This window comes from Patagioenas fasciata, chromosome 1, assembly GCF_037038585.1.
Source record: "Patagioenas fasciata isolate bPatFas1 chromosome 1, bPatFas1.hap1, whole genome shotgun sequence".
In the NCBI taxonomy this organism is placed as follows: domain Eukaryota; kingdom Metazoa; phylum Chordata; class Aves; order Columbiformes; family Columbidae; genus Patagioenas; species Patagioenas fasciata.
Window position 1 is genome coordinate 52243582 of NC_092520.1, and position 24335 is coordinate 52267916.

The following is a 24335-nucleotide window of genomic DNA, read 5'->3' on the forward strand; positions in this document are numbered from 1 at the left end:
ACAGACTCCTCAAAATCAGAAAGGTAGTAGAAAATTGCGAGAAAAAGCCTTTATCCCTAGGCCTCCCTTCCTCCGGGTTTTAGATCTTTGGCTTAGGATGCATGCGTGTTGCTGATTCATAGTTCTGAATACTTGCTTTGAGTTAGACATTCATTTCAATAGCCTTTCCCATCCCTTTTTCCTAATGTAATTTCCCAGGTCTTAGTTTTCGGTTCATAGATGCAAGGTATGGTTTTTGACACCACAGCTTCCAGCTTCACCAAGGAAATCAATGAGTATAGAGATTTAACATTCCTATTTGGGAAAACAGTTTCACTTGACATTAAATCAGAGGTTAAGTGAGGAAAGGGAGAAAAATGTGAGAATAATTATAGCACTCATTATAGGAAATGTTTAAACTTTGACTGATGCAGAAGTAAAATCTATGACCTTTAGTTATTAGCATACTGAACTTTTCGATGTGCAGGGGTGTAGTGAGTTGACATCTGCCAAAGCCAAACACCCACCCAGCTGCTCTTTCACTCCTCTCTCCCCAGAGAAGGATAGGGGAGAATATAAGGTAGTGAGAATACTAACGAATAAATCACTTACCAATTACTGTCACAGGCAAACCAGACTTAACTTGTGGAATTTAACTTCATTTGAAATATTTAAATACTGATTTTGGTACTGTCAAACAGATGAGACAAACACCTAAATTCCTGGGAAAAATACCTTTGCACTCTCTCTTTCAGGTTCAGCTTCACTCCAGACACCTCTCCTCCCACATTCCTGGTCTCCACTTATTATCATCTCTGGTTACCCTCAGTACCTTTGTTAAGGCAACAGGTGTCAGAAGAGGTTAGGATCAGGGCATAGCAGTTTGTGTTGCTAATTTCTTCTGCTAATCCTTCCTTCTTGCCAATTGTGTTCATTGCAGCGTTGGTCCTCCATGAGTTACAGTCCCTTCAGAGGTGTTACCCACTCTGCCATGGATCACCTCTCATGGTTCTTGGTCTTGTTGTTCCTTTGTCCCAGTGTTTACCACTCTTTTCGTAAACCACAGAGGAGCCACAATCATGTCTAAGTGGCTCAGCTCTACTTTGCAATGGGTCCAGTGGAGCCAGCTGTAACAAAGTTGTGTCCAGCATGAGGCAACCTTTAACCTCTCCTCAGAGAGGCCATCACCGCAGCAACTCAACTTGCTAACAAAACCTTGTTATTTACACCCAATAAAAAGGTAGCAGTTTTACGTCCATGAATGTTGAAGTATTTTCTATACTAAACTGCTGGAGAAACCATGGAACCCAACTATGTCACACTTCAGGTGAAGGTCTGGGTTGTAATAATTTTCTCCTTTTACAGAACTCAATTGGAAGGTTTGCAACTCTAACATCTTAGTACTTAAAGGGAAACTGATGCCAGGGTACACACGTTTTGGTAAAATACTTAACTACTGCGTGCTATAAAGGAACATTTGTGTGTTTTGGAGAGGCTTTGGTTCGGCATATGTCCTGTAATAACTTTTTTTTTTCTTTTCTGGAAAGATGCTGCAGAGGGTTTATGTATCATTTTCTAGGTATGTCAGATTTGGGCTGTTGGGGCTTGCCATCTCTCAAACTGAATTGCACTTTAGACTTAAAAATGGTATATATAAATTTTGTTCCCTTGCAACCCAGTAAACACTGGAATACTATCATTTGCCTGTCTCACTCTTTGCTGTACTCTGGCACGGTTGAAGGTATTTCATGTTGGAATAGATGGCTGTGGAGATTAGATTCTGGGGTTGCAGAAATATTAAAATTAATTAGGGGTTATAATTTAGGTAAAGCTCTTTTTAAATCCTGGTTGAAAGTATTTTGGAAGCATTTAATCAAGTATTACAAAGTAAAAGAATGGAGTACAATTAGAGCTTGAGTATGAATTTTGTTTGCATAGAAAGGGAACAATTCTTTCCCCCCAAAAAATAAAATAAATTGAATTTCTGTAAATGTTTTGTTGTATTTTCTTGTCGTTGAAGTTGTGCCACTACTCTCTACTTAGATGTTCATTTAGGAATCAGTATGAAATCCATATATAATGCAAACAATGTCTGAAGACTGGTCACAAAGTCTACATAGGTCTTTTCAAGCAGACAGAACTAGTACTAATCGTTACACTCTCTGAAAAGTAACTGGCATCTAAACCTATATTTTAAATCAAATAGAAATGTTTTCATAAGTGTCCAAGCTAAAGACAAGTAATTAATTTCCACGAAAACAAACACCATTAAATTATTTCCTAATGGAGGTATTGCTGCAGTTAAAATGTTCTGACTGTATCAGCTGCTTTAGGTAATCTGACATTGAGGCCAAGGCTTTCAAAGTCAACATAACACTTAGGACATTTTGCTTACTTAGCCACATTGTTTGAATGACCTGTTTAAGGAGAAACTAAGTCAAGATTTCTTGGACAATTTCAACAAAACTAACAGAAATATCTTAAAGTACTGCTTGCAAGCTTAAACGTCAAGAGCAGAAACAAACACTGCCACAGATGCTATCTTCACCTGAGGAAATTTTTAAATAATTCCTTCATAGAATTCTGATATAAATGATGCCCTTGTGTGCTGCCAAATGATATTGATGATTTCTTTTTACCCTATGCTAAATAGTCTTTTGTCTTCTATATTGCTGAATTTTTTTTTCCTTTCAATCAGTGACTAGTGTATTTTATATATTAACTTTCCGTATATGAGTTATTGTACTTGATATTGAAATACGGTGTTATTAAAATAGTATACAGACACTGAGTTGTCTTTGATTTTCCTGCTGCTTAGCTGGTTTATGAGAAAATAAAAAAAGCTATCTCTAGGTTCTCTTCCACTTCAAAATAAATCTTGTTACAAACAAATATTCTTTATATCATTGGTTTTGTATATTTTTTTTTGTCTTGTGAATTTAAATATTCTTTAATGACTTCAAGACAAATGGATGAAAACAATGGAATTCATATACAAGAGCTAAAGCAAGATACTGACAATTTTCATCACAGCTCTTGATATGTAGATTTTAGCACTTAGAACTAAAACAATTTTAATCTGGTTAGTGGTCTTACACATTATATGTAAAAAATCATGAAGGAAAAAAAAAAATGACTAGCCAGGTGTTTCCTTTTCCCAAGTGATTAATTTTTATTAATTGATATGAGAGTCCAATTGATATTTACTGGAAGTGAAAAAGGTAAATAAAAGTGATAATCTCTTCTTGCTAATTAACCTGTTCTCTACTAGCTAGAATAGTAAGGTATACTGCATAAACAGGGATTCAGAGATCTTTTTGTGGTCTAAGTATCCAGTCTGGGCCTCTTGCATCTTATTTACTGCATACCCTAAATCCTAGACCCTTACTCCAAGGAAAGCACTTAATCTTTCACTTTCTTTTGAAATAATTACATTTGTGTTCATCACCCATAGGACCTTCCTTTTTTTGCTGATACAGTAAAGAACATTACAAAAGATGTATTGTTTCATGTGTCTTCCTCTGTCATTCACATGACACAGGTATAGCAACTACAGTGGCTGTTTACGTGGCAAAATTGAAGAACAATTTCAGTGATATCCTGGAAAGAAAGAAGAAAAAAAGCAGAAAGGCCCAGAGGCCTGCAAAATGGCAGGATGGCAAAAGTCCGAACTAGTGAAAGTCCCAAACAGAACTCCCCTGGCTCCAACAAAAAGAGTGAAGAAAGTGAAGAAGCCAGAGAGAGAGACCAGAAGATCCTGACTCTTTTTAAATATGAAGCATGACAGTAATGGGATGGAATACTCTTATTGATCAGTTTGGATGTCAGTCAAGGTCTGCCCCATCTATACCCCACCCTCACACCTGTGGGCAGAGAACTCAGAATGTCCTTGTCTTTCAGGCCAGAGCAGTTAAAAACTTTAACTCTGTTCTGGGATGTTATCTGTTGTTCCCAAACTAAGTCCAAATAATGTCCATGCTAGCTATGAAAAAATAAAGGTTTCTAACAGCATAAAGAAAATTTACTCATTTTCAGTCAAACCAGCACAACACAACACTTCATGGCTCAAACTTTCTTACAGTCTGACACTATTGACCAATATAGAGGCATATAATTCTATTGGATCCACCACTTTTTTTGGTTGTTAGACAGAGAAATTAAGACTATGACTATACTGCCAATTCATCTAACAGATGGCGTACAAAATAGCTGAATTTTACCCTTTTCCAAACAGGAGTACAGAATTTTCCTAGTTTGTTCTGGTTTGTATTATTTTTTCCCCCATGGGAAAACTGTATTAAACAGATGTGCTTTGCATTTTGGCCACATAGACTTAATTCAAATAGATTATACTCAAAACAGTTTAGTACATTCCACCTGCCAGATTTTCATATTCTCTCTTCTATCTAGATCATAATGCACAACAATAAGTAACACCACCTTTTGGACAAAGGCATGGCTTTGAAATAAATATTCTCCCTGAAATCTGGGGTGCTATTTACAACAACTTTAAGATTGTTCCTTTCAATCCCTTTATGTTTTTTTCTTAGATTCCATCTAGATAAATATCAGTAGCACAGATGGGAAAGGAAAAAAGAGAGTCTGGTTTGAAGTTCATATAATTTAATTCTTGCTAGTCTTAAACCTTGCCTTAACTTATGTAAGCTATGTGAGACATTTTTGCAGAACATTGTTTGGCCCACAGAAGAAATAAAGTTGTCAAAGCAACAACAACAACAACAACAACAACAACAAAAACAAAAACAACAACAACAAAACAAAAACAAAAAAAACCACAAACAAAACAAAACAAAAAAACCCTCAAAAGTTCTCATATCATTATGTGCTTTTTCCCTTCGATTTCCAACATTGGCAGAATTTTTTTATCCTGCTTGCTACATAAAGAGCAAGCATAATCTCCACACATCTTTCACATCCCTATTTTGTAGAAAAGACTATATTGTTTACAGTCTTTCAGTCTGCTGTACTCCATTCTGATTAATAAAATTTCACAGTTTATTTCATACCTTCCAGATGAACACATAGGAACAGCAGTCAAGTTATTCTTAGGATAAAGCCAAAGACTTTCAGAAAATAAAACTAAGACTGAAGGTCCAAAATTAAGATAATCGAGGACTTCAGGCCATAATAACCCATTGGAGAACTTCCATCCTGTTACAGGCAAGTCAAGTTTCTGACCATTAATTGGAGCATTGTCAAAGTTGCTACTCAGGCAGCAGATATCTTGTGGAATTTTACCACTTATAATACTTGCAAGAGAATTAATGATGTAATGTCTAAGATGGCCTAGCATCACATTCTTAAGGAAGATGCAAAGTCAGAAATTCCACTGTATGACTTCTGACTAGATTTTGTAAGTAGTTCTTAGTTTAAAATGTTTGGCATCTAATTCTAGTTTACATTATTTTTTAACTCTCAGCTCTTGTGACTGTTAAGGTCCTTTCAAAATCTAAGCCCATTTTTGTCTTGACCTACTGTGAGTAATGATTTCCAGATTTAGCTGTATTTACGTAAGAATTCTAAAGGTTATTGTCTTGGAGACAATCACATGAATGCTGTTAAGTAACAAAAGAATTCCTGAAGCAGCATATTAAGTGATACAATCATAAGAATTGACTGTATAATCATAGTCTTAATTTCTCTGTCTAACAAAAAAAAAAAAAAAAAAGGTGGAACCAATAGAATCCTATACCGTGTTTTTCTGTAATTCCACTAAAAATCTCTATCCTTTTCTGTTTTTGTTGTTAAAACTAAAACTATTTCATGGAAGGTTATCACTCAACATCTGCAACTGTAGGTGCAAATGCAAGCACCACCTCTCTTTACTCTTCACACCTTACTTCCCACTTCTCCAAGCTGTCTAAACTTCATAGCCAAATTTCCTCCTCTGTCTCCCTTTTATCTCAATCAACTACTTTCTACCCCTAATCCTTCTCCATTTTCAGTAGCAAATTAAGGTTTCCTTTTCCTACATGCCAACATCTCCATCACTCTAGATCTCCTACACTTCACTTTTACCCCTAACATATTTCCCTTTCTTGTCCTATTTCTTCTGCTAAAGCAGCTACGAATTTGTATAGTAGTTCTAATCTACTTCTCAATTTCCCACTTTGAATATTTTTTCACGCTCTGTTTTTCCTCCCTGCACACAGTTTCAAACAGCTGCTTTTTCAAAGTAGTTTTGTTTGTTTGTTTGGCTGGTTGGTTGGTTTTTCTCTGTTCTGGTAGGTCTTCTTCCAATGCTGTTGTGTCTCATTAAAGTTTATATCGTCTCACTGTTTTTTTGTAGAGCTAGAAGAATTTAAATTAAGACATAGCTGATAACAGGTAAAACTCCATGGTCTCCAACATATGTATGTGTTATGTAAATATACTGTCTCTAAGTAGCGCTGCTCTTAAACATCACTCTGGTATAAAATATTATTTGTTTCAAGAATGCAGGTTGTTGATTTTCTCACTGATTTCTATCATGTCTATGTAGCAGTGAAACACATGTAGAAAATAATGTTCAGCTTTCCTTGAATACCAGAACTTTAGTTTGACGTGACATATTAAGAAAATAAATAAAATTTGTCATTATCATTATAGAACATTTTCCTAAAATACAGTGTTTATTATAAGGTCCAAGTACAATTGTTAGTATGCTGATTAAAGAAATTACCATTTTCTCTTCTGCCTTAATATCTTTCTTTGCATAATTCATTCCTTTGAAGATGTAATGATCTGCCTTTTACTTTTTTTGCGTGGTCTGATTTTTTTTTTTTTTTCCCATAGAGTAAAAAATTAGAAGCTATTAAATGTCAAACCAATAATTTAAATTTTGCATTGATTTTTAAAATAAACTCATTTCCTTCACTTTATCCCTTAACATTTTAGAAAGATTTAAGTATAAGTAAATTATAATTGACTCACAAAAATAAAACATGGAATCTGAGTTTGAATGTAGACAACTTAAATCAAGAAAATCCCACAAAAGCTCTGTATTTTCTGAACTAAAGATATCTGTTCTCATCACATTTTAATGTAATTTCCTTTTTCTCTTTTATCTACCTTTTTTCCTTCTATTGACCATATCAGAATGTGTAGTTCCTCCTACACAATTAAAACCCAAAGCAGTTATGATATGATTGGTAGTGATTTAAAAGAGCTATGGGGAAGCTGGTTAGCACAGTAGGAAGTGCTTACTGGAGGAGGTTTTTCTGGTCTTCATTTTCACTGGAAGTGAAAAATTAATGTAGCATCAGCCAGATATGATATTAACAGCTATACACTTGGCTGCATACAGGCTGTCATACCAGGAAGAGCCAAAAATATATGTGACACATGGAACATTTCTAGTTCTTTAGTAACCTTTTTCACTAATTATACCTTATCTTCCACTACTTGTGTGACTTTAAAGGTTATGCTTTAGCACTGCTTTTTATCCACCAACAAAACAAGAGCTCTGTGACTCAGAAGCATACAAGAACCCCACCCACCCATCCCATGAAAACATATACTCTGATACCTAAGGTTTCAGCATATACATATTGAACTAAGATGTTGATGTTTTTGTTAGTCTAGTTTTTGTGAAATTTATTGTGAAAGGGTTTTAATTTGTACTTTGAATTACATGAGAAATAAGACCTAAATTTGATCACACTCAGCATTATACTCAGTTGAAATAACTGCAAGAATAACAACTGAAATTCTTGTAGTAGTGTATCTCATTCGGTAAGTTCAGCAGAAAAGATAAAAATTTTGCATAGCTCATAAGGAGATTTGGAGGCTTGCTAATTGCACTTTTCTTTCATAATCAGAATTTGAAATGTAGAAGGAGTGGGTTTTTTTATTTTCTTTCTTCCTTAAAACCTGAGAAAAACATACAATACAAAGAAGGTTTTTGTAAGTAATTTTATAAGAAGCATCTGCAAAATTTACTGCAAATGGCAAACTTGGTTCATAGGACTGGATGGCATTTTTATATTCACTAAGTCTTAGTTTTACTAGACATGCAATCTTTTTAACATATAAAAGTCTGCAGGGTTGTCTGAGAATATATATCAAAACTAAGTAGCTGTAACACTTTATGGTACTATAAATGTAGAAACAGTACTATTACATTTGATGAGAGTTATTCGCTTTTGTGTGGCAATGTCTACACAAGAATTAAATGACACTGAGAGAATGAACAGAGTGGATGTACAAAAAGATACACTGAATATGATTTATTCTGTCAAAGTAAAAAAATGAATGATCAAGGAATTTTTTCTGCTTCACTTTGCTGAAATTAAGTCCACAATACTAAGTTTCAATAACATCTGCAGCTGGCTGCACCTTGTGTTGCATGGACCATATCAGGTACCTTGTGGTGAGTGAGGGAATCCAGAATAAATAAAGGTGATAAGATCTTGGCATAGGCTTTTTTTTTTGACAGTATTTGTTTGAAGTAGTGTCACTGAAAAGATCTAGGGCTTGTGTGTAGTTCTTGTGTGTACTTTGTCCAAGTATACCATATACATTAAATCAATATCCACTCAACTTTTCAACATCCTCAGTCTCCAGACTGAGCTTCATATCTGTATTGCATACCAGGTCATACCACTTTAGACTGAAAAAACTCTGTAGGCATTGTATTTGAAATTCCTACATCTCTTCCATAAGCTCTCTAAGATCATAACAAGTTTGACTGCTGCTCTGAAACACTTTTTGAATTTGGATTTTCTTTTTTTTAAGTAGGGGCCTCCAAGAAAAGCATCTTGAAAATTTTAAACTATAACCCATTCCACAGCTCCATACTAACACTTGATCTCATGCATATCATCTTGTTTCAATACATGAAACTTTATTCCCTCACCAAATATAAATTTGAAATTCTAACTCCATGCTTTCTCTTGGTGAAACTTAAATTAGGCCTGTAGCTTTCGAAGACTAACTCATAACAGTAAACTGAAGAATTCCTCCAAAATGAACTGCAAAACTGTCTTTGGAGACTTTATTATTATGTCTTTCCAGTCTCTTCCCAAAGCTGGGTCCATTATCTTGAGTACATTTCCCTAGAAGAAAATCAAGAAGCATAAAGTGAATAAATAATCTGCCAATAGGACTTGTATGTATAGAGAAGTGGTCAAATCACTATATGCTGTCTTGTGTTCACAGTTACTTTATTGTCCACCAAATATCAACTTTCACTTTCAGACATATTATTCAGGTTGACTGAGTACAGTAAGTCTATAACCTTTTTAAATCTTCTAAATAAATCTATTTAAAAAGTTGTTTCATTTTTTTTTTTTAATGTGTTTCTAGCCACATTTGCATAGCCATTTTTTGTTTCATATCACTCTTTAATTCTGACATATATTTGTGTTACTCTGCTTTAAGACCTCTACAAACTCACAGAGGAACGATTCTTTTCCAGGTAAATATCCTTGCATTGTTTTCTCAGATCTTACATGAAACACAAGTAACTGTTTTGTTATCCTAGTAACAATTATTAATCCCTAAGATTCCTAAACTGCTTGCTTTTCAAGTATTAGGGAAGCATAGGAAAGACCTCACATACTTTGTCTACTTCATGTTTTTTTCTTCAGGACCATGTGGACTTGACACTACAGGTCTGACAATTGTTATAGCTATGCTGCTAGTGAGTATGAGTTGGGAGCACCAGGGATGTCCATAAAAAAGTCAGTCGTAATGTACAGATACATGGTCACCAAAGAGGATCCTGGAACTAAATTGTCTCTGTGATCTCTGTTTGAGTCCACAGTTATACAATTTCTTCCATCCAGAAGTGGATATGGATACTAGGGAGTAGCTAACCCTTCCCCCACCCCTCCAGCCAAACCAGCAGCAGTTTGATTCAGGCTCCAGAAGAGGTAAAGGCCTGAGCTGCAGCCAGACCAATAACTCCTTTTAGGAAACCCACAAGGAAGCACAACGGTACATTGAACAACAATACATTGTGAGCACAGGGAATCTCGTGCACATTTTTCCTACTGTATGCAATTTGACTATGAGTCAACCACTTTATTCTATAAATATCACAACCCAGATGAGCTCACTTTGAGTTCTCTCTGCCAAATAAGCTGGCTTTATGGTGATGTTTTTACTACTCACAGGTCAGTGGATGAGTCCAATTTAAGTTTCATGTAAATCATTCAGCTTAAGTAAATGCACACTAAATGTAATGAATCACCTAGAAGTTTAAGGTTGTGTGGTGATGTTTAACATACTCCCAGCTTCATGTTACTTAGTAAACTGGATTTGCTGAAATTTTAAACTGTAAAGTTCTGCTCATATTTACCAAAAGTAACTACAAACTACACTGAACACTTGCAAGATAACGTCTGTTTTGCGCTTCACTGAGAAGAAAAGGATTTGTTCAGAAAAAATAGCACCTACGAGGCTATGGACTATAAACAATGTCTGCAGCTAAACAAAACAAATGCACATATGAGATCAGACAAAAGGATCCAATGAGAAGCAAGAAGACCCCAAAGTGAAGTATTGCTATGGGACTGAATCGTGGTATGAATGATCTGTAGACATATAAAAGTCCACGGTTTTCTGTGCTTGGGTGGGACCTCTGTGCATGTACCCAGCTTGAGCCAACCCTCCTGCTATTCTACTTCATTAAAATGTCTTTTTTTTTTTTTTTCCCCCTGAAAATTTTGTTTCCTGAAAGTCTACTCTGCATAGAGTTATCAGGTCTCGCCTGAAAGTTTACCTTCGGAGCTCTAAAATACAGACTCTGGAGCAAACGGTTTTCAAGGAGAGAAGAATCCTGAAAGTTTGCACCACAACAGATACAGGCACCTCGAGAGAAGGTCAGCATCATTTGGTTCGGCATATTTCCACCATGCAGTACATAATAGAGTGAACCCACCACTGAACTCTTTTAAGTTGCACTTCTCTTTAAGAAATCTAAATATTGTTCTGCAGTAAGCAGAACCCTAAATTACTGCTATTTTTCAAAATATAGGATGCATGCTGTTAATAGCAATATTAGTTAAAAAGAAGCCCAGGTTTTAAAAGGGGCAATTTAAAGACCTTATGTAAAATAATCGCTTAAATATCTAATATAGATACCAATGGGGAAATAATGCATTTTTCTAAGGTAGTTACCTAACATTCCCAGATCATCACTGCAGAGAGTAAAGTGCTTCTAAAGATCCACAGCTCACCTGAACTGAAAAATGCACTCCTCATTTCTCTGCCCTCTTTCTGTTTCCCCACACATAGTTCAAAAGAAACGAGTGGAAAATGTGGTGTAATCAAGGTTAATGCATGTTTTCTGTCAAGGAGTCTGGTACCTGTGTCACCTCTTCCTTGGGGAAATGCTGTAATTGTTAGATTCCTGTGCAATTTATTGTGCATTGACGCTTCCAATGATGTCACTATTAATTAATGCTGGGAACACCGTTTATACTTCAGAATTTTTTTAGGAGAACCTAACTTCATCCTAATGCTGACGGCAATAGATGATCATCATCATCTTAGAAAAACTCACACTTGTGAGCTTCAACTTATACACCCACAGATTTTGAGGCTTGGAAGTTATGTTCTTAAGGAATCTGTAATGGCTATTCAGCAATTATGACATAAAAGGGTTCTTGCAGGTAAGTTGTTCATGGAAATTTGTTTCATGTTCCTTAATTGTGGTAGGATTTAGTTGGATTAAGTCTGTTTTAGCAAATTTTACATTCAATAATAATTAAAGTTTAGATTTGCTAAGACTTTTATATTGTTGAATTCTACTGATTTCATGTTAGATCAACACATTGTATCCTTATTTGCACCTTAAATTCTGCTCTAGCTTATACATTAATCGGTATTCTCTATTAGCTCTTGAGTTTCACAGTTCTCTTGTGGCTTTCAGAAACACTTTCATGTACTCTTACCACCATAACTTCTTTCACAGCGACTCAAATCTCCCTGTTGTTAAAAAAGAAGAAAGATAAGGAAACAGAAAAAAAAAAAAAAAAAGGAAATTGAGATATATAGAGTACTATTATTTCCATCTGTTATCTCACTCCATGTTCTGAAACACTGTGAATATTAAAAAAAAGGAAAAAAACAAAACAAAAAACAAATAACCAAAACCACATTAAAAATAAAATGCAGTCTAGCTATTCTTTGAATAGAGACCAAGTTATTCAATTCCAACTTTATAAACATACATTGCAAGTGTTTATGTTTGTGTTAATGTTTGAGAGTATGTCAGTTTATAATATATATATGTATTTATATATATGTATGCATGAGAGGACTTCCTTGGTGAACAAAAACTAGTAGATAAAGGCTGAGGGAGCTGGGTCTCTTTAGCTTGGAGGAGACTGAGGGGTGACCTTATTAATGTTTACAAATATATAAAGGGTGAATGTCATGACGATGAAGCCAGGCTCTTCTCAGTGACAACCAATGGTAGGACAAGAGGTAATGGGTACAAACTGGAACACAAGAGGTTCCACTTAAATTTGAGAAGAAACTACTTCTCAGTAAGGCTATCAGAACACTGGAACAGACTGCCCAGGAAGGTTGTGGAGTCTCCTATTCTGGAGACATTCAAAACCTCCCGGGACATATTCTTGTGTAGCCTCATCTAAGTGTTCCTGTTCCAGTGGGGGGATTGCACTAGATGATCTTTTGAGGTCTCTTCCAATCCCTAACATTCTGTGATTCTGTGATTTTGTGATTAAGGGAGGAACAGGAAGAATATGTTGAGAAGGTTGAAAAGATGGGAATATTCCTGTTGAGGTCTGAAAAACATGGTATAAAGGGGTTAATTTTTCACTAGAAGTGCAGAGGGAAAGCTACTATTAACCTTTAACGCTATACAAGTTGTCAGTTTGGCTTCTAAAGGAGTTTTTCAGAATATATAGATGTTATACAGAGGTAAATCAGTTTTCTTTGTGCAGTATAGTAATAATGACATTAAAAGCTCCACACTCTCAGTGCATCAGGTTTTAAATCTCACAGGGACAAACATACCAAGCTGATGGCTTGGGGGGAGCTGGGGGAAGATTAAAAGAAGTTAACAGATGTGTTATCTATCTAAAAGAGGAAAAATACAAGGCTGATTTCACAATGCAGTGTCACAGAGAAAGTCATCTGAGCATTTATTCCCTCCTTCAGTATTTTCTTGGAAGAGCATTTTATTTATAAAACTTTTATCTATGTTTGTGATATTTTCGTTGGTAAGTCTCCCTCTCTCACTGTCTCTCTCAGACTTACATAGTTTCTGTATCTGATTTCACACATAGAAGTAACAGAGCATCTGGGATACAGGGAGAAAAACACCTAGCTCCTTGGAGAGTGGATACCTACCCTTAAGAAATGTGACATTTACTATGTGACTGACAAAGTAATGTGTCAGTGAATCCTTGACACCAGACCTGTAAAATCGTTATGTAATACAGATTTGTTTTTTTTTTTTATTCTGATGAAATATTTCATGCTAAAAGCAATGATTTTTAATTAAGCAATTCACACTCCTCCAAATATATTTAATACTTTTCAGAAGAAGGCATCTATTTACTATTTGGCTTCTTTTACATCACTCACATGTAAATTCAACTGCCAGAAATAATTTGGTTTTAAACTACTGGCATGTAGTGATGGATGAATACCTCAGTTTCAACAGAAAAACAAAATATTACTGAAAATTTATTGCTTAGCTCTCTTCCATGTTCTTTTCGATTAGGTCAGGGTTTCAGCCACACAGACATCTTTCCCAAGTCCATATCAATATCATGTTACTTCTCACTCAAAAATTGTCAAAAGCCAGTGCAAACATGCATCTGTTGGCTTTATGTTGGCTGAAATGCACAAGAAGAATTTGTTTCGAAAACTTTATAAAAGTAGGCAGTGACCATAATATTTATTGAGAAATTTTAGTCAGGAAAAAAATTCTCTTTTAGGAAAGAAATTAACATATCCTCAGCTTCAATCACATCATACATTCTAACACACCTGAATTACACTTCTGTGCATTTTTCCTTATTAATGGATTTATGTTTATTAGTAAACCAATATTTAACCTTGGATTATGAAAATGGCTTTTAATGCATCATGTGTTTTTTGGGTAAAAAATGTAAAAGTGCACTCATACTAAGGCCATGCTACCAATCTTCGCATAATTACCAAAGTGCAGCCTAGATGGTAGCAGAGCGGAAATTGAGCTGCAAGGTTGGTTAGTTCTAGATGCTTAGTTTCTCCATCATGTGGTGTTTCATCATCAAAACTAGATCAAGTTTTAAGCATCATTTGGGAATTACATTTGAGCTACTGCTTTTTTAGGTTTCTTATTCCACCAGTAAACTTAACTACTTCAAAAAGGAAAAATATGGAATTCTGAAAATCATTGACCAACACATCATGTGTTCCACTTTTGTTTTATTTACTAATCATGCATAGAGATGAGAAGAAGGCAACAGCTGCCAATATTACTCAACATATTCAGGAAGAAAAAATAAGTTATTAATTAACAAATAAACATTCACTCATGATGGTGATTTCCTTGGTGCTGTCCAGTATTTAGACTAAGAAAAAAAATTTTGGAATGCATGTTTTATTATCAATGAAATAGGTAAGGTAATTGTGATGTTCATTTTCAGGGTTATAAGCATGTTATGACTTAAAATCCTTGACCAGAAGTCCACTCCTTTTCATTTTTTCAGGTTCTCTGATATGGCACACTATAAATTTATACTAAACTAGGGATGCTAAAAGCACTTTTGTTTGATGTTTGTTAGTCTATTTAAGTACTCCTAAAGTAACACTACTGCTTGCCAGGAAGAACTTAAAATATTTAAAAATCCTTTTAAGCTTATTGTTGACTCCTAGAAGATTATTCATTAAGCCATATGTCATCCATTGTAGTTTAGGGTTGTTTACAAAATAAAAAATACAATGTTATGTATTTTTTTATATAACAATCTTATATTAATTATTTGAAAATATGTCAGTGAAATTATACAATATTTAATCATGTAAACCGTTTCATTAATGATTTTTATTCAACTTAACAGCTCCTTGTACCACTTGCAGAACTTAAATATTTAAACATTAAAAAAAAAAAAAAGAAAACACAAAACCAAAACCAAAGAAACATTGCCAAAGGTACAAAAACGTTTTATCTATATAATTATAAATTTACAAGAAATGTGGATGAACCACTTTGTGTCTATTATGAATAGTCCTACAAATTATAAACAGGATAAAAGCATTATGAAGTCTGTACACTATTAGAAAAGAAGAAAAATGTTCTTCATTGCTAAAAAAACCTCTTGTTCAAAGTTCTGGTTTCACTCTTTATTTATGTTTCCCCTGGCATAGCTCCAATATATTAGTTAGAGCTATGGCACTTAAATACAGAATTAGTTTCCAGAAAATCTCTGTGAAAATGAGCAGCACTTGTTTGACTTTGAAGTCCCCTGGGATCAAGACTTATGCTTTTGTGCCTGTGTGGAACTTCCGTGTTTTGAATATTTCAAATCTTTTTTCTCTCTTAAATTATACTGAGCTCCAGTGATCCAACATTCTTTTTCTCTCTCAGTGTACACATACACCAAGTAAGAATTATGACTAAACATAGTTATAGAGTCTCACTTTTGAAACAGCTGCTGGTGACTCCTGCTCTTTTTATGAAACAGCTTCATGGAGTGTATTTTCACTTACAGAATGAGAGATCTCTAGAAGTCCAAATTTGCATTACGTTATTCCATAATCGTCAGCCTGTAAACTTTTCTGGCATTATGTCACTCTTTATTTCTGTTGTAACTATGAAACATTCAGAAAGACATTCAAAATACTTCATGCCAAAAAAGAGTACAGAGAAGACTTCAAGCAGCAGGTCCTGACTTTCAGTGACTGCTCCCAGGACACTTAATAGATATTGATTTATTTTCTATGCCTATAATTAGTATAGTGCCGAATATGATTTATTTCCTTAGATATTTCTATAGATTCCACTGTGTCAGCATCTCCAGTTCCACATCTACTTGACCTTTTAGCATATTACTAAGTATTTTCTGTGTCCTCTTAAAGAGGGATCTGTAGTGTTTTTAGTAGGAATGTATTTCTTGACTGTACCAGATACAAAGGAACACATATAGAAAAGGCCATTGTATATAACCAGTGCTTCAGTTTATGCGGAAAAAGGACTAGTTCATGCTCTGTCTAAGGAATTACTTTAACACATGCATGAAGCTGATGTCAAGGGACCATCCAAGGCACTTACTAGTAAGAATGCATAGTTATGGGGCTGGTCATAAGAGGAAATCTAGATGTTGAGCTCTGTCAAAAGTTAAACATTTCTGTTTTTTTTGTATAAATACAGTTTCATACTCCTACATCTTGGATTCACCCTGACAATTTAAAAAGCTGATAGTTACATTATTCCCTCTGTAGCTAATGAGAAAAGACAAACATTTACAGAGAGCAGTTGGACCCATGTGAAATCATTCTAGTTAAGTAATACTAAACTAGAATTGAGGTATTTAGTTTAGGTGGCTATTTTTAAAGCGTATGCAGGTTCAGAATTTTGAATAGAAATAAGCTAAACCATTTTGATGGATGATTACAGATTTCCCTTGTTATTTATTGTCCTGGTGTTGTTAAAAACAAGACTAGTTCTCTTTTAGTGAATTTTCCTTTCAGCTAAGTACTTCTAAGTAACTGCACTTTTCTGAATTTTTGCCTGCATATTTCTCAGACACTGTGCCCCAAAGCTGATGAGAGTGACCAATGGAATGCAGAAGTCCCATGTTTAGATGCATTGCTATGACAGCCAAGAAGACTGATAAGATTTCATGCATTCCTTCACAAAAGGGGCATATTTGCAATGAGGGACAGACAGGACAGGTGGCTGAAGCTGACCAACTGAGTATTCCAACCCATAATCATCATACACCCTATATAAGAGGGAAATCATGAGGGTCTCACTCTCTTGGACCATGGCTGGCATCTAAAGAGGACCCTGCCTCTCTGCCTGTGATCCTAGGCCTGAGACCCTGCATCCCTGAATCCAGTTCCAGTTTGCTGTAAAGTCCTGCCTAGGACTTCCGGGTGCCTGTCCTGCAGCTGCTGGAGCCACGCCAGCTCCGCCTACCAGAGATGGGGTTAAAAGGTGCTCTACCCTGGGACATTCAAGTTTCGTTTTGTATATTTTGTATAATTTTCTCTATTTATTAGTAGCATTAGTAAAGAATTTAAAACTTTCCCAACTTGCAAAAGCCTCTCTTTCTTTTTTTTTTTTTTTTTTTTTTCACCTTTTATGGTGGGGGGAGATTAACGGAGAACATCTGCCACAATTTATTTTAGCCTTGCTTTAAACCTTGACATTTATGCTTCTAACTAAATCACCGAGTCATATATTCTGAGTTTTAGGTAAGTTCTGTATGCCAGAAGAGATAATGAGAATAATTTCATTGTTTCAGTTTTCAGATGGCTGACATTTTACACTTGGATTTTGATTTTCAGAAGTGGATCACCTATCATGAAACTTTGCCTTTAAGATCATGTTGCTGTTTTGAGTTCCTATTAATGTCTTAAATCAATAATTATTAAGATATTAGATCTGTAATTACACATCACTTCTTCAGATGTAAGCATAGCTGTGAAGTTTGAAGTCCAGGCTAGATGTGCCTAACAGGATAGTAATTGCTACAACAAATGTGTGATTCTGAGGCTCAGGATGCTGATAGCCCCTTTCACAACTAGGATGATTTAATTAAGTCTGATAAGTACAGGTTTGACTCCAAGATTTTCAAAGGTAAGTTTTTGGCTGGTTACACTGTTGCCTATACTGAGAGGTTTTAACAAAGTGCATTTGGTGGGGATTGTTTGCGGTTTTTAAGAAACAAGTACTAGAAGACTGAAAATATCACTCAATTGATAAAAATCTTGATCCTAGAAAATAATTAACTCCAGTACCATGATTTATTTTAGTAGCACTAAGCTCTAAAAGTCCATGGAATTCTTATGCTGGATATTTTTCAAATCCAAGAGAAGACATTTTCTGATCCAAGAAAAGACATGCAAAGATCTTGAGTACACCTGCAGCGTTGAACCTGTTAGATCAAGACAGAAGCTGGAAACATTTAGGTACCTGTCACAGAGGCACCCCAAAAGTCAATTTTACGCGGACAACAGGTTCCAAAACAGACTTTATTCTAGTTGGAAAAGTGTAGCCAATAAACTAGAAACAGGGTTTATGCAATTATTCAGCACTCTGAGAACATAAAATACAGGTTCAGATACCAGTTGAGATTATTGGGGCAGAACAACATAAGAATAAGGAGGATCCACGACACGCACACGTTCACTCACAAGAATCAAAACCAGAGGTCTCTCACTTCAGGGTATCCAGAAGAAGTAGTCACTCACCTGGGTTAGGTGAGGGTTCACACTTGCCTGGTTAGGCAAGGGACTCATTCAAGGATATATCCAGTAAACAACCACTGACACAAATATTTAATTAATATTAAATTAACTGTAACATATTTTTCCATGGAAAATCCCTTTAGAACTAAATTTAATTAAACAGTATTTGAAGAAAACAAAGCAAAACAAATCTAACTCTACAAAGCCAAATTTTAGAGATGCTAATGGGAAGTTTGATGTTAATTCCAAATAGATTGGAATTTCTCCATAATATAACACTGATTTCCCATTTCATTAAAATTTAATGTTAAGTTGCTGCATTTTTCACTGAATTTGGCATGCTGATATAGAACTCCTGACAACATAAACAATGTTTGCTAAACTACTTTATAAACAATGTATAGCTACTTTATATAGGAAAACTGAAACCTCCCCAAAGTGTGGTATTGTATACCGAAATGGGATTGTTTTAAACATTCAGACTGCAAGGAGGCAAAACCATTTGGCTCATCCCATATCTGCTTCAGCATTATTCTTTACTTTCTGCTCAAATTCTTACTGTGACCCAAATGGTTGCTGTGTGAGATCCAAGCACAAACATTGTCTCTTCAGGATGTTTCAGCTGCTGATCCAGCACAGAGGAGTTGTTCCCTTCTCTTCCCTTACAGGCACATTGATCCCAGAGAAAAGCTGAGAGGGAAGCTGGTCCATGTTAGATAAAGAGCTCACTTGAGCATATGCACCAAACACAAACAAAACCAGCACGCTGCTCATTCTCCCTCCACAGCAAGGTCCTTCCCATTTCAGCCTCATCTGATGGGCAGGTCTGGTGATGGTGGGCAGTGATTAAGTCAAAGCAGAGGTCTGTGGAAGCTATCAGCAGTCAAAAATTTATAAATTGGGATAAAATTATTATCAGTTTGCGTTGAAACTAAGTGTAGGCATACTAAAACACTATAGCTAACAAAAACATTTGGGTGCCTTGTAACACTCTGATGGCAAGACCAAACGTAATGTACAAGCACTTTACATGAGTATGTAAGCAATGCAACCACCAAAGAGGAAAAGAAAGATGTTTGTAATTATGTGTAACAGCTGCTTGAGTAACAAAAAGCTACCAGACAGATAAGCACAAGGGACTGCAGACAGGAAGGGTGTCCTACCAACTCCACAGAAAGGATGACTGGTAAAAATATCTCAGGGACCACCTCAGCTCCCAGTTAAAACCAATACTGCTTTATTTAAAACTGCTATACTAAAAACTTTCATTTAAGGTTGATGTATTTAAGCTTATCAGATGTTATACACTCGAAAATCCTTGTCATTTCAATCTCACTGACTCAAAAAAAAGCAAAATACCTTCAATGCCACTGGCAGATATCAGGAAAGAGGACTGTATGCAGATTGAACACCTGTAGACAAACACCAGCTATTAGAGCTGCTACCAGTCAATTTGAATGGTGTTTCCTTTCCATCCCCTGTAGTTTCTTGGTAGTCAATAGTTTTCACTTATCTCTCCCAATATTTATTCATTTTCTTGTCAGAGATGTGTGCTGTACCAACTCTGAATAATGTATAATAGATTCCAAAAATAGTATTTGATAAATGGTTATCAATCTTTTGTACTGTGATGTCTTATACCTATAGTATAAAGGATTCATGTTAATATTAGAGATTTATACTGATTTCTGAAATGACAGTCTGGTGTTTGTCACTAGTCACAGAAAAACAAAACTAAAGGTGTTGAAACTTGAGCTCCAAGGAAAGGCAGGAATATTTGTGCTATGGTGGTGTTTTGCTTGAGAAGTGGATGAGTGAATTTACCAAAAGCTGCGTCCTTGCCAAGCACTAAGACATAATTGAGGAGGGTTGTTTAGAGAATATAATCTCATACTTTCCTTCTTTTTGATGTAATGATAGAGGAAGGTGTTAGCCATAAACAGGATGCTAACATCTAACAAACTTTTTAAGGAGTCTTATGTGAGTTTATGAAAGATCTGCCATGAAGTTTTCCTGACAATTACCATTCAACTATAAAAAACAATTTTAAGTGGCAGCTTTCTTACTGTCAAAGGCTATCAGAGGAGCATCAGGTAGATCCAGAATTTCTTGCCAGTTCAGAATTACCTCACCACTAGAGCCTAGCTGTGAACCTCCAGTGGAACTGGCTGCTTGCCTGCAGGAATTTATGTTCATAAATCCAAATGCTAGCTCTCACATCTTGCTGGCATTAGCACCTTTACCCTACTTTCAGTCATAAATTCCGCAGTCATGTTGTTCTTCTGAAAGTAAAACACAGTGTTTATGAATTTCAACATACTTACTTGTTGGACAGTCAAGCTTATCTCCTTGATGATGTGTCCAATTGTTAAGGTCCAGCAATTTCTGAAATAGTGCTTCCACATTTACTGGATAACAAAAAACCGCCATGGCTGGAGAATGCCTGCAGCATTTTAAAATGAATAGTTATAAGGGAATTTGAGCAAATGCCGTTTCATACATATGAAGTTAAAGGACTATTGAACCAGACCTTTAAGCTACCTTTGCCAACCTCCACTTGTAATTAATGGGAAGAAATAGACACCTTTAGGTTATGAGTCACCTAAGGTAGATGTCTAAAAGAACTCTGATGACTAGTATTATTGAGTTTTCTATTTATTTTCACTGACTTTAAACAGATGCGGATACAGACCTCTACAGTGAAGATGCAATGAATCTCACCGGTGCAGCTACAAGCCTTTCCTAGGGTTCTGCTGAGTGGCCACCTGATGTTTCCAGCAGCAGATGTTAGACAGTCTCTTGAAGCTGGGTACTGGGGATTGCTACAAGGCCATCACAATCCCCGTTCATTTATGCAAATAAGTCAATGGGCATTTCAGAGTATTGATGTACTCTAGTATAATTTATAAACAAAATAGAATATTTATCTCTTGATTTCCACTTTTTGTGATCACTAGCTTTATTTAACGAGATTTAATGTGAAAAAAAACAAACAAGCAAACAAACAAACAAACAAAAAACATAAAGTTATCCTTTCGTTGCCTACTGAACAGTGTTATCATTGGGAGATGACTTTACACTTTATTTAGTGTTGTTAAAAAACATTTTGCTAACAAATTTCTGGCATGACTTAGTATCAAAAACTGTTCAAATGCTTGAATATAAATAGACCTCTGTCTTCATTTTGTTTATTATTTTAGTCTGACAGTTTCATTAAAATATTACATGGCAGATACACCAACATTTTTCTTTCTGCTAAAAATGTGTGTCAATACTTAAAGCAAAAGAATGTGTAAAATTTTACAGATCTCTTATCCTAAATGCAAAATAAATAGTGTTTCATAATATTGATTAGCTCCAGGAAAATACGTGCAAGAGTAGACTATTATTCTTCATCCCCTTAAATCATTAAACCAGCTACAGAAGAAAACTATTTTGAAAAGTTACGTGCATGCAAATTAAATTCTGATCCACCAATTTACTGTATGGCTGTAGGGCTCAGCATGATTTTTGAAACCAAAGAGGTAGTTTTGAACAGTATTTTTTTTCTTTAATATATTAAGTGTTTTAACAGACAACAGGTTACTTTATCCATCTGACACTGTAATAACTACTTGCACAGAAAACACGCATAATAGAAATAGAACAGGAAACTGGACTTTTTAGGGTATTAACATGACAGGAAAAAATATAAGAAAAGTAATAATTTAAATAAAATATCAGCAATGCCTGCAATAGTATTCCTTATGAAAATAGCTACCTCTGTCTCACTTTTTTCTCTGACTTCCAGTTACCTAGCTGTAATAGCAGTGACTGATGATAGCACCAAGGCTGCTGTTTATCTTTTTTTCTGGTTGATACTTCTTGTGCAATCTGTAGTAACCATTGAAATGTGGGATGGGGGTCTTAGATCACCTCACAAGGAGAATAAGAAAAGACAGATGCATTTAAACAACTGCTGGGTATTAGTCCGCATGCACATTATAAAGTCCTCTGTGCGTCTCTCAGACTCAGACCTCAGAAAAAACATCCTCTGCTTAGGAGCCTCAGGAGTCATTAGTGCAAAAGAGCTTTTCTTCTGTTTCCCTCAGGCTTTTCTCTTGCAGAATGCACATTCATTCTTTCTTACTCCCTTTTTTGTTTGCTGAAGTCTCAGGCTATGCAAGAAATAAGCACTTCTCCTTAACCTTGTCAGAAAAGTTAGCAAAGTTTGCTAAAACTGACAACAAAGAACATCCTTATCCTGGCAGAAAACTTGTCTCTTAAGGGAGCCTGTTCTTCATAAGCTTTAGTCTGTGATGCACTTGTGGGCACAGTAAATAAAACTGTCTGTGAAGATACCTCAGTGGTGCAAAATTTGTTTATTTTTCTCACAGAAACTTCACCCTTGAAATATAATTTTATGATTTTTTTTCTGAGGACAGAACATTTTTAATGTGCATTCCCACCTCTATAAATACTATTTATTTGTGCCACATTTTTTCCACTGTTGTCTGATACATTGTTTGAATTACTGCCTCTGCAGTGAGGAAGCATATTTCCTTATGCTTCTGGTACAAAGAAAGACAGAAGGGAGAAGGAGGTTACTGAAGCCTCACTGTTGATATTAGTGGGCTTTGATCACTAGTATATAAAAAAAATTATTGTACATTATTTTATTCTCTAATAAGAACATCCTGAACTACGTCAGGTTCCAAGCTTGTTTTCTGTTTGGCTACCAAATCTTTGTGAATCCATATCTTATGATTTCTTCCCATCATCCTATTTTGGATGGTATCACTGAATATTCCATGTTATCTTTTCACTCTTATTCCAAAAAGAGAGGTATCTACATAAAGTATTCAGTATACTGAATGTATTTCTATCAAAATAGATATATATTCAGTGTATGTATATATATATATACACACACACATATATATGTGTATGTATGCGTGTATATATATATATATACACACGCATATATATATGTGTGTATGTATGTGTATATATATAAAAAACACCTTTGATATCCTTAACTTCAAGGAGGAAGATTACAATAATTGATAAAGACACCTTAAAAAAGCAGAAGTAACCACACCCTTACATATATTCTCTTCCTCTAATATTGTCATCTTTATCCCTTCACATTGTTTATGCATAGTACTCTTCAATGTTGTTGTTAACAAAACTTTTAGGATTAGTTATATGTGTAATTAAGTACAAAATCCGTTAGCTTGATTAAATGCTTGCAAAGTATTACAAAAGTCATTTCTTTGCAAAGTGATATTCTCATTACTTTGTGGCCATAAGAACAAATCACTTTAACCTAAAATTTTTGCTCATACTATCTTAAAATTTATTTACAGTTTCCCCTTATACCAGGAAAATAATGCCATCTATCAGTAATAGGGGTAGATGCTTGATACACTAATATAATTCAGCTAATTTTACAAAGTGTTCACTCATATCTCTGTTTTCGTTGCTACTTTTTTTGGAAAATTAAAAAAAAAGAAAAAAAAATGCCCTTCTTCATTTCCACAATGACCAGTAAATGAAGATACTTTCAGTTATGTGTAAAAGGGTTTCTTTTTTTTTTACCTGCTGCCAATGTATTTTCTAGGCTAGTACAATTTCCTCTTTCACGCTATAACAGATGCTTTCCCTCTCCAAGACATTTGAAAAAGTATCTGAAAGTTCTAGAACAATGAAAACGTGTTTTAGACATTCTTCCTGGACATGTTTATACAGAAAGTAATGTCTGCACAGGAATAAGAGAAAATAACAGAAAAAGAAAGGCTACTGAACTCAACTAAATAAACTTACACAGTTTTTCTAACAGCATCAAAGACACTGGAAACCTTCTTAAATGAGCTGTCCTTTGGGCAAGGTGTTAACACTAGTATTCATCTCCCCTGAAGTTAGTCATCTGAAGATAACTATTCAATTGAGCCTATGGTTTGGAAATTTGGAGGAGATGAAGAAAAAAGAAT

At 35.2% G+C, this 24335-nt stretch overlaps 1 long non-coding RNA gene across 1 annotated transcript; it reads left to right on the top strand.

Moving 5' to 3' along the window:
• The first annotated feature begins 10297 nt into the window (after window positions 1-10297).
• LOC139826985 (uncharacterized) lies at window positions 10298-23110 on the top strand. The gene is made up of 4 exons (XR_011737153.1): window positions 10298-10506; window positions 10664-10805; window positions 11413-11597; window positions 21042-23110. It is a non-coding gene; the product is annotated as an uncharacterized lncRNA (long non-coding RNA).
• The last annotated feature ends 1225 nt before the right edge of the window (window positions 23111-24335 follow it).